Raw genomic sequence first — 15,073 nt, forward strand, 5'->3', positions numbered from 1 at the left:
TTTTTTTAGGCTGAGGTAGGCTTCAGGCGATGTTCACCGTCCGGTGACTCAAGCAAGACTGAGACTCAATCGGTCTACGCCTCCTTTTATAACCTCTGAGAGGTTTCCACGATGTTCGGTGTTTGATGTATTTGTTTGGTATTGTTTCATCAGTAAGTCATATTTATGTACAAGAGTACTTTTGTTGGTCCAGGTAAGTGGTTTGTTTTTCTTTTTTTCTTTTTTTGTTGACATATATTTTGGTATTATTTCACCAGGTATGTATTGAGTCCTTTTTGTGTACAATAGTACTTTTGCAGGTCCAGGTAAGTGGTTTGTATTTTGGGTAAGTATTTCCTGTAGACATATGTTTGTATAAATTGTTTTTGTAATTTGTTTCTTTTTAGAAATCAGGTTGCTGAGCGACGGTGATGTTGGGGGGGGAGGCACTGGCGTGTTAGGTAAGGGTTTGTCCTTTGCCCAGCTCTCCGGGTCAGAGGGGGGGACCCAGGGTCAAGGGTTATGGTTAGGAATAGGGCTAGGGGTGGGCTTGGGGTAGGAAATTGGTTGGGGGTTGGGGTTAGGGCAAGGGTAAGGTCAGGGGTTGGGGTTAGGATTAGGGCAAGGGATAGGTCAGGGTCGTCCCTCCTCACCAGGAGCCAGGCAAGGTTGGGCACTGTCCATCACCCACACCCAACGCGATTGTCCACTCAGCAGTTCTACTGTAACCTTTGCCTTCCTATTAATTTCCCCCGTCTGTAGGGAGGTTTCCCCGGGGTAACTGTCAATTTACAGTATTTACGTCTTGTACTCATACGTGTGGCGGGTTTGGGGGTTACTGTTTGTTCTTGTGTGGTCAGTGCTGGCGAACTCGCCGTCTGCACTGGTGGGATTGGCGTTGGTGGGATTGGTGTTAATTTTTTAATTTCTCTTTCCGCAGGTGAGTTGGAGGATTGTGGAGTCAGCGATGGAAGTCCAGGTTCCAGGATGAACTCCAGTAAGTCCCTAGCTGTTTGGTTATTCTCCGCAAGTGTACTCCATGTATTCTTTTTGTGTTCTATTTGGATTTTAACCCTTGGTTGTTTTGGTGCTTGCAGGTGCACTGGAGTAAGAGGAGGGCCCTGTGGTGTTGGAAGGAGAGGAAAGTCCTCATCCATTGACCACTCGCCTCTTAGTCCTTCGCCTAAGAGTTCCTCAGCCCGAGCAACAGTCTCCCTTTTAAGTTTTTGTCCCAAATGTTTGGTTGCCCACCCCTTTGCGATATTAAAGGCTATGTGCCCATCTCTCCCCATCAAAGACCCCAATTTTCTGAGTGTGTCTTGAATTTCAAGTTCATAATGTTCTTCCAAAATGACTTGTGTTGTGTACATCCAATTTTTTGCATTGCCAGTAAGCAATTCTTGCACTTTTGCACTGGGGGAGGCTGGTTTTATGATTTCCATGAGGAATTTTTCCAATCGCTGGAAGGATACAGGTGGGTTTTTATTTTTTGTTTCTACATTTTTCAGGTGATGTATCATCGTTATCAGTTTTTGCATCAGTTTGACTGTTTTCCTTAGCTCTGGACTGGTAGGTATGTATTTGTTTTTCTTATTCTCTTTAGGCATGTAATTGTTTTCCTTGTTGTCTTTAGGTGATGCTTTTTTTGCTTTTTGGTCATATCGGTTATTGCTGAAACGGTCCGCATTCCACTTTTGGGAAGCCCCATCGTTTTCATGTCCACATCGGTTATTTCGCCCAAATCGGTTTTTGTTGCAGCGGTCCGCATTCCCGTTTCGGGAAGCCACATCGCTGTAATGTCTAAATCCATAATGTTTTTTGTCATAATCAGGTAGATTTTGGTTGTCATAATCAGGTAGATTTTGTTTTTTAGGAACTCTACGTCCTTTTCTATAGTGGACCTCTGTCCATTCATTGTAGTTGATCATTGTTCAAGCTTTATCACGACGTTTCGATATTTTTTTATATCTTTATCAAGTGAGCTTGAACTGTTAGCTAGCTTTTTTTAGGCTGAGGTAGGCTTCAGGCGATGTTCACCGTCCGGTGACTCAAGCAAGACTGAGACTCAATCGGTCTACGCCTCCTTTTATAACCTCTGAGAGGTTTCCACGATGTTCGGTGTTTGATGTATTTGTTTGGTATTGTTTCATCAGTAAGTCATATTTATGTACAAGAGTACTTTTGTTGGTCCAGGTAAGTGGTTTGTTTTTCTTTTTTTCTTTTTTTGTTGACATATATTTTGGTATTATTTCACCAGGTATGTATTGAGTCCTTTTTGTGTACAATAGTACTTTTGCAGGTCCAGGTAAGTGGTTTGTATTTTGGGTAAGTATTTCCTGTAGACATATGTTTGTATAAATTGTTTTTGTAATTTGTTTCTTTTTAGAAATCAGGTTGCTGAGCGACGGTGATGTTGGGGGGGGAGGCACTGGCGTGTTAGGTAAGGGTTTGTCCTTTGCCCAGCTCTCCGGGTCAGAGGGGGGGACCCAGGGTCAAGGGTTATGGTTAGGAATAGGGCTAGGGGTGGGCTTGGGGTAGGAAATTGGTTGGGGGTTGGGGTTAGGGCAAGGGTAAGGTCAGGGGTTGGGGTTAGGATTAGGGCAAGGGATAGGTCAGGGTTAGGGTTAGGGTTAGGTGTTAGACAATGTACAACGATCCTCCCCAAACTTAGATTTACTCCAAGCGAGGTTGAAGGAGGAGTCGAGGGAAATGCACGGGCCGGCGCTTGTTAAGCATTGTCACAAGACTTGTGGTTATTTCTGGTGTGGAAAGCTTTTATGGGCTTAGAATTCCTCTTAATCCTATCTACATATCAATTTTTAAGGTGGCGACTTAACGGATCAAAATGGTGAGTTTCTAGAATAATTGGTCATAGTGTTGAGTTTTAGGAGGTCAGACCGTTTTCAGGTTAAATTTAGAGTTAAATTTAGATGTAGGATTACAAGAAGAAACCATATAGTGTTGATTTTTAAGAGTCAGGCCCTAATGGGTTAATTTTAGGATTGAATTTTTAGGTATAGGGTCAAGGTGAGAAACCCTATTGCTGTGGGTTGGTTAAGTTAAGGGTTAAGATTAGGCATAATGTTGCAGTGACAGGTTAAGGTTAGTAGTTGGGTAGATTCAGGGATACAATACATATGTGTTTTTGGTTAAGATTAGGTATAATGTTGCAGTGACAGGTTAAGGTTAGTAATTGGGTAAGATTCAGGGATACAATACATATGTGTTTTTGGTAGTGATTTAGGCATAATGTTGCAGTGACAGGTTAAGGTTAGTAGTTGGGTAAGATTCAGGGATACAATACTTATGTGTTTTTGGTTAAGATTAGGCATAATGTTCCAGTGACAGGTTAAGGTCAGTAGTTGGGTTAGATTCAGGGATGCAATACATATGTGTTTTTGGTTAAGATTTAGGCATAATGTTGCAGTGACAGGTTAAGGTTAGTAGTTGGGTTAGATTCAGGGATACAATACATATGTGTTTTTGGTTAAGATTAGGCATAATGTTGCAGTGACAGGTTAAGGTTAGTAGTTGGGTAAGATTCAGGGATACAACACATATGTGTTTTTGGTTAAGCTTAGGCATAATGTTGTAATGACAGGTTAAGGTTAGTAATTGGGTTAGATTTAGGGATACAATCCCTATGTGTTTCGAGTGAGTCTGTAATTGGGTTTGGCTTGACGTCTATTTAGATAAGCCATTTTGGAGCGGGTTGGTACAGATAGAGGTTAAATTTAATTATAATATTGAGTTTAAGGGGGTTTTCAGATTAAGTTTATAGTTTATAGTTAAGAATAGCTTTAGGGATACCTAAAGTTAGAAAGTAAGTGAAACGTTGGACTTTTTGTTGAATCAGTAACAGGTTAAGGTTAGGAATTGGAATCAGTGACCGGTTAAGATGAGGAATTGGATTAGGTTCAGGAATATAGACACTATGTGCTCGGAGTGAGTCTGGAGTTGATTTTGATATGTCATTTAAGAAGTTCTCAACTTCAAAGATTTTTCATACGGAATTGTTTTTTGATTTTGTATAAACCTTGTATAAATAAAGATGAAAGAGTCCGACTGTATTTCTTTGAAAAGTCCTATTTTCACAGAAACTAAGTGGGAGGCCCCACCAGACTGTGAAATGTTTTGTAGGACACATCTTCAGTAGTGCTCCTCAGAATCATCGGATGTTTCAGGCCTTTAGTCACTATACACCCTCATCTGAGGCGGCCTCGCTATAGGATGATCAGTCCTTAGCGTGTGTCCCCTGTCCAATTGGGTTAACCTATTACGACAAAAATGGAGTGAAAATTCGCAGTAAAGGCTGAGTAGAACCATAGTAGAACCTGTGGAGTTGGTTTTAAATCATGATAGTGCTGTTTGTCTTTTATGGGGGGCCCGTGAATGGTATTGTGCACCAACCCCAATGAGGGGCTAAGCAGAACATTTTGAATGTTTTGAGGCTCCTATTAAAGGATACAGAATGTTTGATAGATAAAGCATATGATCCAGCTTCTCTATTTTTATTGTTCCATAAGTTGAGAGTGGTTTGAATAGGGTAGGGTAATCGCCGGTTGCGTTAGCTGGGAGTAAGAGTTGTTGACCTGGAATTGGGATAAATGGTGCTGGTTAATGTTGTCCAGATTAGTGCCGATGAGGTGCAAAGGAGGCTAACGATTCAGGAGTAGGGAGGTCATTGTTTAATGTAATTATCACTTTAAGGGTGGAATAATAGCGATCTCAAAACATGGCTACTGGGGTTGATATCCTAATTAGTTTAATAGTAGAGATTGTGCTCTTTATAACGTAAAAAACCGGAAGTTTTTAACTGTTACCGTTCCAGAGATATAAGCTTTTTTATGTCCTTAATTTCAACTGCATCTTAAGATTGGAAAATCGCGATTTCAGAAAAACGGTTGTTGGGGTTGCTGACCTAGTCAGTTTAATAGTAGAGACTGTGCTCTTTACAATGCAAAAAACTAGAAGTTTCTAACCCTTTTGGTTCTCGAGATATGGGGGGTTGTTTGTGCTTAATGTTTACCACTTTTTCATATTACCTACATTTTGAACTTCGTCTTCGATCCGTCGTTGTGAGATTGTAACGATTGTTCTCTTAGTGTGTTTACAAGTAGAGAAGATGTTCTTTTTAATGCAGAAAACTAGAAGTTTGTAGCTTTTGTGGTTCCCGAGATACGAAGGCACAAACGTGGTTAGGTTGGTCTCTCACTCACTTCCTGGTTCTGAGGTTTGTTAAACTTCCGGTTTACAATTTCGTCTTTGGTTTGCTGATTCGGGATTATTAAGGTTGCAAAATCAGTCGGTTTACATGAGGAAAATCAGCTCTTTTCAATGTAAAAGACCCCGAGTTTTTATCTATTACGGTTCCAAAGATATAAGCGTATTTGTGCTTTCACCTGTTAAATTCCATTGATAGAGAATAAACTGCAATGTTATTATGATGGTGCCCTCTAGTGGACAATGAAAACGCACCAGATTGCCATTTTCACCTGACTCAGAGAGGAAGGTTTAAAAATCAGATGGGATTTATTTGTGTTTTAGCGTAGGTGTTGTAAATTAAATCCCAGTAGGCTTTTGTTCAATTCCTCCACCTTATCCTAGAAGGAGGTTAAGGATAGAATGGGATTTGTTTGTATTCTTGGATCAATGCTTTAAATTAAACTATAAATACATAATGGGCTTTAGTCTTTAGTCCTGTAACTGTTCTTTAATTTTAGTCATGATGTTTATTTTTTACTATACTCTTTGTCTATTAGATGTTTTTTAGAATATATTGTCCTTCTATGTTTCCATTTGTTGTCATTGTTTGTTTTTGCTTATGTAATGCGTATCGGGTGAATCCTGTAAATCAGATGCGCTAAATAAAATGCTCAAACAGTCAGCATATTGGTTTTACCAGATGAGATTTGTTTGCACCATGGCTTAGGCGTTCCAAATCAACCAGTGGGTCTTTTCATTGTTTGTTTTTGTTTATGTAATGCGTATGAGTGAATCCTGTGAATCCGACGTGTCAAATAAGAGGCTCAAGGAGTCAGCGTATTGGTTTTATCAGATGAGATTTGTTTGTCCCATGGCGTAGGCGCTCCAAATCAAACTCCCGTGGGCCTTCACCAGATTTCTCCACCTTCTCCCAACAAGGAAGTGGAAATCAGATAGGATTAATTTGTACCTTTATAGAAAAAAAGTGAGTCAATCCTTTTTATTGATAATACAGTACATTCACAGCAGTGTAAAAATGACTAAAGTGCTGTACAGTGACTAGCTAAACTGGAAATAGATAAATAAGAGCCCAGAGTGTATCGTTGCGACACCGGTCTTCCGATCAACAAGCAGGATAAGAAACACATCTGTCCAAAGTGTACGGCTGTCACATTGATAGTATTAATTGATAGGAATTATAAGGTGAGTTAAGAGCAATTTTTTAGATACAAAAAACCTAGGTCATGCGGGTTCTGATTGAGTTCTTGGTTTGACCTACCTATTGCATTTTGCATTTTTTGCAGGTCACCAGGTAGACCCAATTATTCAATTTTTTTAAAATATATATATCTCAATGATGCTAATATTGGTGACGTGTTAGTCTTCTTGTCTTTTTTGGTTAAATTAATTGTACTTTTCATTCAGTCCAAATGGAAATTTTGAGTTCAGTTTGCGAATCCATTGCCTCTCTCTGTATTTTCTTTCGTTTTCCGACCAATTGGGGTTGTGTTCTAAGCAAATCACTTCCATTTTTTCCGCTCCGTGTCTCCGGAAATGCGCTACCAAATGCGTGTGTTCCTTGCATTTCTGTCTAATATTGTAACGGTGGGTGGTCATGCGGGTTCTGATTGAGTTCTTGGTTTGACCTACATATTGCATTTTGCATTTTTTGCAGGTCACCAGGTAGACGCAATTAGCACGGTTAAGTGGGACTTGAGGTATACGAAACGTCTCTTCCGTCTGGTAATTCTTTGTGGTTCTGGAACCCGAGACGGTGCTGTGAAATTTGTTGGGGTTAGAGAGTTTACTCCTGACCAAGAGATCTTTGAGATTCTTGTGTCTTTTGTATGATGGCATTATTCTAAGCGTATCATGGTAGTCAGTGCCTATCTCTGTGAAGTTCATTTTGATTTTTCTCCCGCAGGTTTTAGCTAAGTCTGAGAAGGGGAGAATGAGAGGGATGATGTCCTTTTCCTCTGTTTCTGAGGCAGTGTCCCCATTTTCCGTGTTTAGGGCAGTGGCATTGTTCTCTAGTAGTTTTGTTTCCCACTCCTTTCGGATATTTCGTAAGAACGATCGTGAGTATCCTCGATTTCGTAGAGCACCGAAAAGGGTTTTTGTCGCCGTTTCAAAGTCCTCCGATCTTGTGCATATCCTATGGAATCTCAGCAGTTGTGATTTAATGATGCCGCGAAATGTGTGTGCGGGGTGAAAGCTACTTTTGTGTAAGAGGGCGTGGGTATCCGTTTCCTTAAAAAACACTTTGATGTCGAGTGTTTTTGTGCAAGGGAAGTCAGGTCCTTTAAAGGTGGTGGTGTCGAGGAAATCTATTTTGACTTGATCCAGGCAGTATTTAACCTTAATTGACTCGTGATGGTCATTTAATTTGTCTATGAATTCCTGGAAATCCTCCTGGGAGTAGGACCAAGTACCCCAGATGTCGTCCAAGTATCTATAGTAGCAGTCTGGTTTTTTTGTACATTGGGGGAGAATTGTCTCTTCCCATTCTGCCATATAAATGTTCGCGTAGGCGGGGGCAAATTTCTTGCCCATAGCCGTGCCCTTGGTCTGTAGGTAAGCTTTCCCGTTGAAATCAAAGTCGTTTCTTTCTAGGCTCAGAGTGAGTAGTTTTAGTAAAGCGTCCTCCGGTCTGTCTGCTTGAGGGTGTTTCTCAAAGCTGTTTTTGACCGCTCGGAGACCGAGATTGGTTTCAATGTTGGTGTATAAGCTGTCGATGTCAATGGAAAACAAAAAAGCATCGTCCTTCAACCTGATCTTTTTGACCCTGGAAATGAAGTCGTACGTGTCTTTCAGATAACTCTGGTGTGTCATTGAGATCGGGTTTAGGAAGTAGTCTATGAACTCTGCGATTCTGTAGCTTTCGCTGCTGCAATCCGAAACAATGGGTCTACCAGGGGGCATGAAAGGGGATGGCCAGGCGCTGCTGGGTTTGTGTATTTTTGGTAGTAGATAAAAATGTCTCTGTCTGGGTGTGGAGTCCCCTTTGAGATATATGGCCTGCTTTCTGTTAATAAAACCTCTTTTTCGTAAATCGTTGATGATGGAGTTGATAATAGGGATCGAATCCGTAAAGATAGGCGCTTCCAGGGGGCGGTAGAAATTACCATCATCTAATTGGCGTAGTGCCTCTTTGATGTAATGGGTTCTGTCCATTATCACCACTGCACTGCCTTTATCCGCCGGTTTTATTATTAAGTTTCCGTTATGTGAGAGTTGTTTTATGGCCTCTGTTTCCGTTTGTGTTAGGTTGGGGGTATACGTTTCTGCCGGTATCACGAAATCCCTTAGTGAATCTAGGTCATGTTTTATGAGATCTTGGATCTGGTTAGGTATTTTATCCCAAGAGGGTTCCCAGTCCGATTTGGGCATAAAGGGTAGTCTATCAACTTTTTCTGAGGGTCCGAAAAATGCGGCTAGTTTTAGTTTCCGGTGATAAGTTGTTACGCTGGTCATGATATCGGCTTTTTTGGTTTTCGCAATTGTACATGTGGGGATGAAAGATAGCCCCCTCCGGAGAAGCTGTGTTTGGGCTGGGGTTAGGCGGTGCGTTTCTGATAGGTTTACAACCGTTTTTTCTTCAAATTGACTCTGTGTTTGATTCGTAATCGGTACCAGAGTAGGTTTTTCAATACTGATGTTAAGTAGGGGAAGCCAGTGTTCTATCATGGCATAACCCATAGCTGGGGTCCAATGGATGTTATCCCCGGTTGTGCTGAACTTTTGTCTGGGCAGTGGGGGGATGCTAATTCCCGTTTCCCTGATCAGGAGGTTTAGTCTTTCTAGATTGTTTTTCGTATTGGTCGTAAGATTGCGACTAAAGTTGATGACGGGTATCCTGATTATGGCATTCGGGAAGACGGTTTTGGCGGCTCCTATCATGCGAGACAGTTGGTTTCTCAGGAGAGACGGGTTTCCCTGGTCCCTGTTGTTGAGGCCAAAGGAGAGAATAACCTTTTGAACTTGTGGGGTCAGAGGAGTCTTGTGTTTGAACATGTGGGTAGCATGTGCAAATAATGCCCCTGGATAGCTATCAACTTGGATCCTATTGTCATTTATCATTGGAAGTCTGCTCACATTTGAAGAACCCAAGATAAGAAAGGGTCGTCTTGGTTCTAGAGAGAAGTTTTGGTATTTTAGCCCAAGGTGTTCATGTCTTGTGAATAAATGGGTGGGCGCACTGGGGTTACTGCGTTCCGGGTCGTTGGGTGGCTGTAGTATTTCGACCGGGGTTGTAATTCTATTTCTTTTTGGGTCTCTGGGGGTGGGAGGTGCGGCTTTGCGCTTGAGGACGCGGTTATGGATCGTAATGCTTTCGGTGGAGTTAGTTGTGTCCAGGTTTGGTTTCTGGGCTAATAGGGTCTCAATGAGTCTTGTGACTTGTTCTGTGGTGTTCTGAATTGTTATCTCTTTTATGTTTTTTAAATCGCGTCTATTCCAATGGGTGGCTATCCCCCAGGCCTTCTTCCAGTCCATCAAGAGAGAGTTCGCGATACCTAATTCTGCTTTCTTTATGTTCGCTAAGTGGTGGTTTTTTCCACTCTGTGCGATGTCCTCAGGACAAATCACCATATCCCTATATAGCTCATGGTTCGTGGTCCTATTGGGGCTGGCCGGTTTAGTGGTTGTTTGTGCGGTTCCCAGGATTTGTCGGATAGGGAACGGTTCCCGTATTGTGTTGTCAGCGGTGGTACCTTCAGCTAGGTGGTGATGTGTTTTTAGGTAAAAATACATTGCTCCAATGAGCTTTTTGAATTTTCCGTTATCCTCAAGTGTCATTTTGAAATTCTGCGAAGAACACAAAGGGGAAAAAAAATTAGCTGGAAGAGACCCCTGTTGTCTAGATCAGAGTATTTTTTTATATATATGATTTCCCTAGGGATCAATAAAGTATCTATCTATCTATCTATCTATTTGACGATTTTTATGAAGAGATGTCATGAGGGAGGGCCAATAGATTGGATAGGTCTCTTCCGATATCTGGATTGGCCTTGCCCGCGCTGGGATTCCGAATTAGGAAGGATACGTATTTATAGTGTTAGAGGGTTTGAGGTTTTGGTCTAACGCGGTTTTAAGAGGAGCGAAGAGGTGAAGGGGTGGCGTCCCTGTGAGTTTCCGGCCTGACGTTGATATAAGCTCTCCTAATAGACTAGGGGGGGGATATTAAGTGGGGAAGAGTCACCACAGCGAGTATTAAATATCACCTATTGATGGTGGTAAAGATATGTTCTCCTTAAGGTACAATGTACAGATTCTTTTGGGTTTTCAGGAAGGGTTGTTTGGAGAAGGCAAAATTGCCTTCAAAATTTCCCTTTCATCATCAACCTTATTATACTACTTTTTTTTTTTTTTTTTTTTTTTTTTTTTTTTTTTTTTGTTGTGAAAAGGAAGTGACTAGTTGGTTTTTAATTCCTATAGCAAGTTCGCTTTTAGTCCAAAAAGGAAAACCAATGTTGCACCATGGCTTTTCCAGTTGTTGAGGACCAATGGATTTTGTCCCAGGTCGTACTAAAGACCTCACTGGGTAGTGGTGGGAGGCCGAGCCCCGTTCTCCTAATTAAGATATTTAAGTTATCCAGGTTACTCCTGAATTCGGGACTGAGACCATGACTGTAATTTATTTCCGGTATTCTAATAAGGGCATTTGGGAAAACTATTTGGGCTGCTTCGACGAGGCGAGAAAGTTGGCTGTCGAGAAGCGCCGAGTTGTTCTGATCTCTGTTATTCAAACCAAAGGAGAGAATGACCTTTTGGGTTTGTGGAGATATCGCCGTCTTGTGCTTCAGAATGTGGGTGGCATGGGCCAGCAATGCCCCTGGGTAGCAGTCCACCTGGATTTTGTTGTTCTCCATTTTCGGAATTCTATCTAGGTTTGAATCTCCCAGGATGAGAATGGGTCGTCTAGGGTCCAGTGTGAAATTCTGATATTTCTGTCCGTAATGTTCATGTCTCTCGTATAGGGGGGCGGAGGTGTCTGGGGACCTTTCCCTCGGATCGTTTGGGGGTTGGGTTATTCTGGTTCTTTTTTCTATCCTCTGCATGGGGGATACACTTCTCCGTTTGGAGGGTTGAGTTTTGGGGAGCGCATTTTGAGGAACGGACCTAGGTAGCGTGGCAGGAGCAGCCCTAGTTTGTGTGGTAGGGGCAGCCCTCGAAAGCGTGGCAGGACCGGCCTCCTCAAAACTCCCTCCTAGCGGCTCACTCAGATCCTCATCAAACATACGTTCTAGGTCTCTGTTGGTCGTTGGGGGTAGAGTGGTTGAAGTCTCGGGATTCGGAGCCTGGAAGATTTCAATCCTCAAGTTGGGTTTGGTTTTGGGGGTCAGGGTAGGACTGGAGCTAGGGACCCTGACCGTTGGGGTGATATTTATGGCCACGTTTGGGTTACACTCTGCGGGGTCAGATGTTGGGTCAGCCAGTATGTTTGCTGTTGGGTTTGGGTTATGGGACAACAGAGACTCTATGTATTTTGTGATCTTTTCCGTAGTGTTGACTATTGTGGTTTCTTTTATATTTTTCAAGTTACGCCTATTCCATTTTATGGCAATTTTCCAGGCTTCACTCCAGTCGTCTAATGGCAATTCCGCAATCTCTTTTTCCGCTTTCTTCAAGTTCTCCAGATAATGGTCTTCCATGATTTGCAAGCTATTGTGGAGCCAGTTTCTGGCATTTCCATATAGCATAAGCTCTGTTATTTGGTTGGGGTTAGCTGGTTTTATAGTTGTGTGTAAAACACCCATGAAGCGACGGAGAGAGGGTGGTTCTGGTGTCGTACCATCCGAAACCGTGACATTGGACAGGTGGTGATGCATTTTGAGATAAATGTGCATTGCTCTGATGAGCTTTTTGAAATGTTGGTTATTCCCAGACATTTTGAGATTCTGCGGGGGCACAGAGGGGGAGAAGGAACTACAATTAATAACATATTGTATAGAACTAGAGCGTTGGGCGGGTTTTTGAGAAGCCGTGAGGGAGGGCCACCAGACTGGGCAGGCCTCCCTTGATGCCGGGATTGGCATTCATACGGCCACCTCCCCAAACCTCCAGAAACCCCACAGGGGATGGAGGGCCGGAGAGGTGTGGAAAAATACAAATTAACCTGGTAACAGATCCGATATGAAACAGAGCTAAAAACGTATTATATAGAACTAGAGCGTTGGGCGGGTTTTTGAGAAGCCGTGTGGGAGGGCCACCAGACTGGGCAGGCCTCCCTTGATGCCGGGATTGGCATTCATACGGCCACCTCCCCAACCCTCCAGAATCCCCACAGGGGATGGAGGGCCGGAGAGGTGTGGAAAGATACAAATCAACCTGGTCACAGATCCGGTGTGGAACATGATACAACGGTCCTCACTCACGACTGGATTTACTCCAAGCGAGGTTAATGGAGGGAACGAGGGAAATGCACGGGCCAGCGTTTGTTAAGTATTGTTATAGAATCCGCGGTTATTTCTGGTGTGGAAAGCTTTTATGGATTTGGAATTCCTCTTAATCCTATCTCTATAACCGCTGTTTAAGGTGGCGTCTTACCCGATCAAGCGGGTGAGGTTCTAGATTAATTAGGTCTAGTGTTGAAATTTAAGTTTTATTATTGGCTTTAGGTGTATGGTTAAAACAAGAGTCTAAGAAAGTTATTATTTACTCAGTTGTTCCAGTCAGAAGAGAAACACAATTGCTGCAGAGAAGAACTCTTCGCGGCACCCAAGGCGTCCACGGCTTTATGTGTTCTCAGACCAGACTCTGAGCAAAGATTGGGGGCGTAAATTTAAGATATCCAGTTAAGGTTAGCGAGGTGTTGAGTTTTAGGAGTCAGGCCGTGTAGGGCTTAAGCTCAGAATTCAGTTTAGATATAGGGTTAAATTTTAGGTGTATGGTTAAAACGAAAGACTAAGAAAGTTATTATTTACTCAGTTGTACAAGTCAGAAGAGAAACACAAGTGCTACAGAGAAGAACTCTTCGCGGCACCCAAGGCGTCCACGGCTTTATGTGTTCTCAGACCAGACTCTGAGCAAAGATTGGGGGTGTAAATTTAAGATATCAGGTTAAGGTTAGCGAGGTGTTGAGTTTTAGGAGCCAGGCCGTGTAGGGCTTAAGTTCAGAATTAAGTTTAAATATAGGGTTAAATTTTAGGTGTATGGTTAAAGCGAAGGACTAAGAAAGTTATTATCGACTCAGTTGTTCAAGTCAGATGAGAAACACAAGTGCTACAGAGGGAACCTCTTCGCGGCACCCAAGGCGTCCACGGCTTTATGTGTTCTCAGACCAAACTCTGAGCGAGGATTGGGGGCGGAGTAGGATTAGTTATTTTTGTATGTAAAAATTATTTTGAGGTGTGATGAAAAGGTTAAGTTAAGGATAAGGGCATGTAATGACATTACATTTTAGATTTAGAAGCGATGGTTGAGGGTGTTACGAAAAGGGGTCGACTCATGATTAGGGGGGAATATTACGTGGGGAAGAGTCACCACAGTGAGCTGTTTTCACCACTGTGCCAAGATCGGCATCTAAGAATTTTAGACCTCCAACAACTCATTGCCCCAGGCGGGGAATGGAGCCTCAGGAGGTTTGATGAAAGGAATTTTTATTTTTTCAACCTTGTGTCTTTGTAACAGGCTTGGTCCGATAGGCTCTGGCGGGTTAGGTGTTAGACAATGTACAACGATCCTCCCCAAACTTAGATTTACTCCAAGCGAGGTTGAAGGAGGAGTCGAGGGAAATGCACGGGCCGGCGCTTGTTAAGCATTGTCACAAGACTTGTGGTTATTTCTGGTGTGGAAAGCTTTTATGGGCTTAGAATTCCTCTTAATCCTATCTACATATCAATTTTTAAGGTGGCGACTTAACGGATCAAAATGGTGAGTTTCTAGAATAATTGGTCATAGTGTTGAGTTTTAGGAGGTCAGACCGTTTTCAGGTTAAATTTAGAGTTAAATTTAGATGTAGGATTACAAGAAGAAACCATATAGTGTTGATTTTTAAGAGTCAGGCCCTAATGGGTTAATTTTAGGATTGAATTTTTAGGTATAGGGTCAAGGTGAGAAACCCTATTGCTGTGGGTTGGTTAAGTTAAGGGTTAAGATTAGGCATAATGTTGCAGTGACAGGTTAAGGTTAGTAGTTGGGTAGATTCAGGGATACAATACATATGTGTTTTTGGTTAAGATTAGGTATAATGTTGCAGTGACAGGTTAAGGTTAGTAATTGGGTAAGATTCAGGGATACAATACATATGTGTTTTTGGTAGTGATTTAGGCATAATGTTGCAGTGACAGGTTAAGGTTAGTAGTTGGGTAAGATTCAGGGATACAATACTTATGTGTTTTTGGTTAAGATTAGGCATAATGTTCCAGTGACAGGTTAAGGTCAGTAGTTGGGTTAGATTCAGGGATGCAATACATATGTGTTTTTGGTTAAGATTTAGGCATAATGTTGCAGTGACAGGTTAAGGTTAGTAGTTGGGTTAGATTCAGGGATACAATACATATGTGTTTTTGGTTAAGATTAGGCATAATGTTGCAGTGACAGGTTAAGGTTAGTAGTTGGGTAAGATTCAGGGATACAACACATATGTGTTTTTGGTTAAGCTTAGGCATAATGTTGTAATGACAGGTTAAGGTTAGTAATTGGGTTAGATTTAGGGATACAATCCCTATGTGTTTCGAGTGAGTCTGTAATTGGGTTTGGCTTGACGTCTATTTAGATAAGCCATTTTGGAGCGGGTTGGTACAGATAGAGGTTAAATTTAATTATAATATTGAGTTTAAGGGGGTTTTCAGATTAAGTTTATAGTTTATAGTTAAGAATAGCTTTAGGGATACCTAAAGTTAGAAAGTAAGTGAAACGTTGGACTTTTTGTTGAATCAGTAACAGG

The sequence above is a fragment of the Alosa pseudoharengus genome, unplaced genomic scaffold, assembly GCF_046254945.1.
Source record: "Alosa pseudoharengus isolate Yale_2024_CS ecotype anadromous, Long Island Sound unplaced genomic scaffold, YU_APseudo_1.1 YU_APseudo_1.1_scf_13, whole genome shotgun sequence".
Lineage (NCBI taxonomy): Eukaryota > Metazoa > Chordata > Actinopteri > Clupeiformes > Clupeidae > Alosa > Alosa pseudoharengus.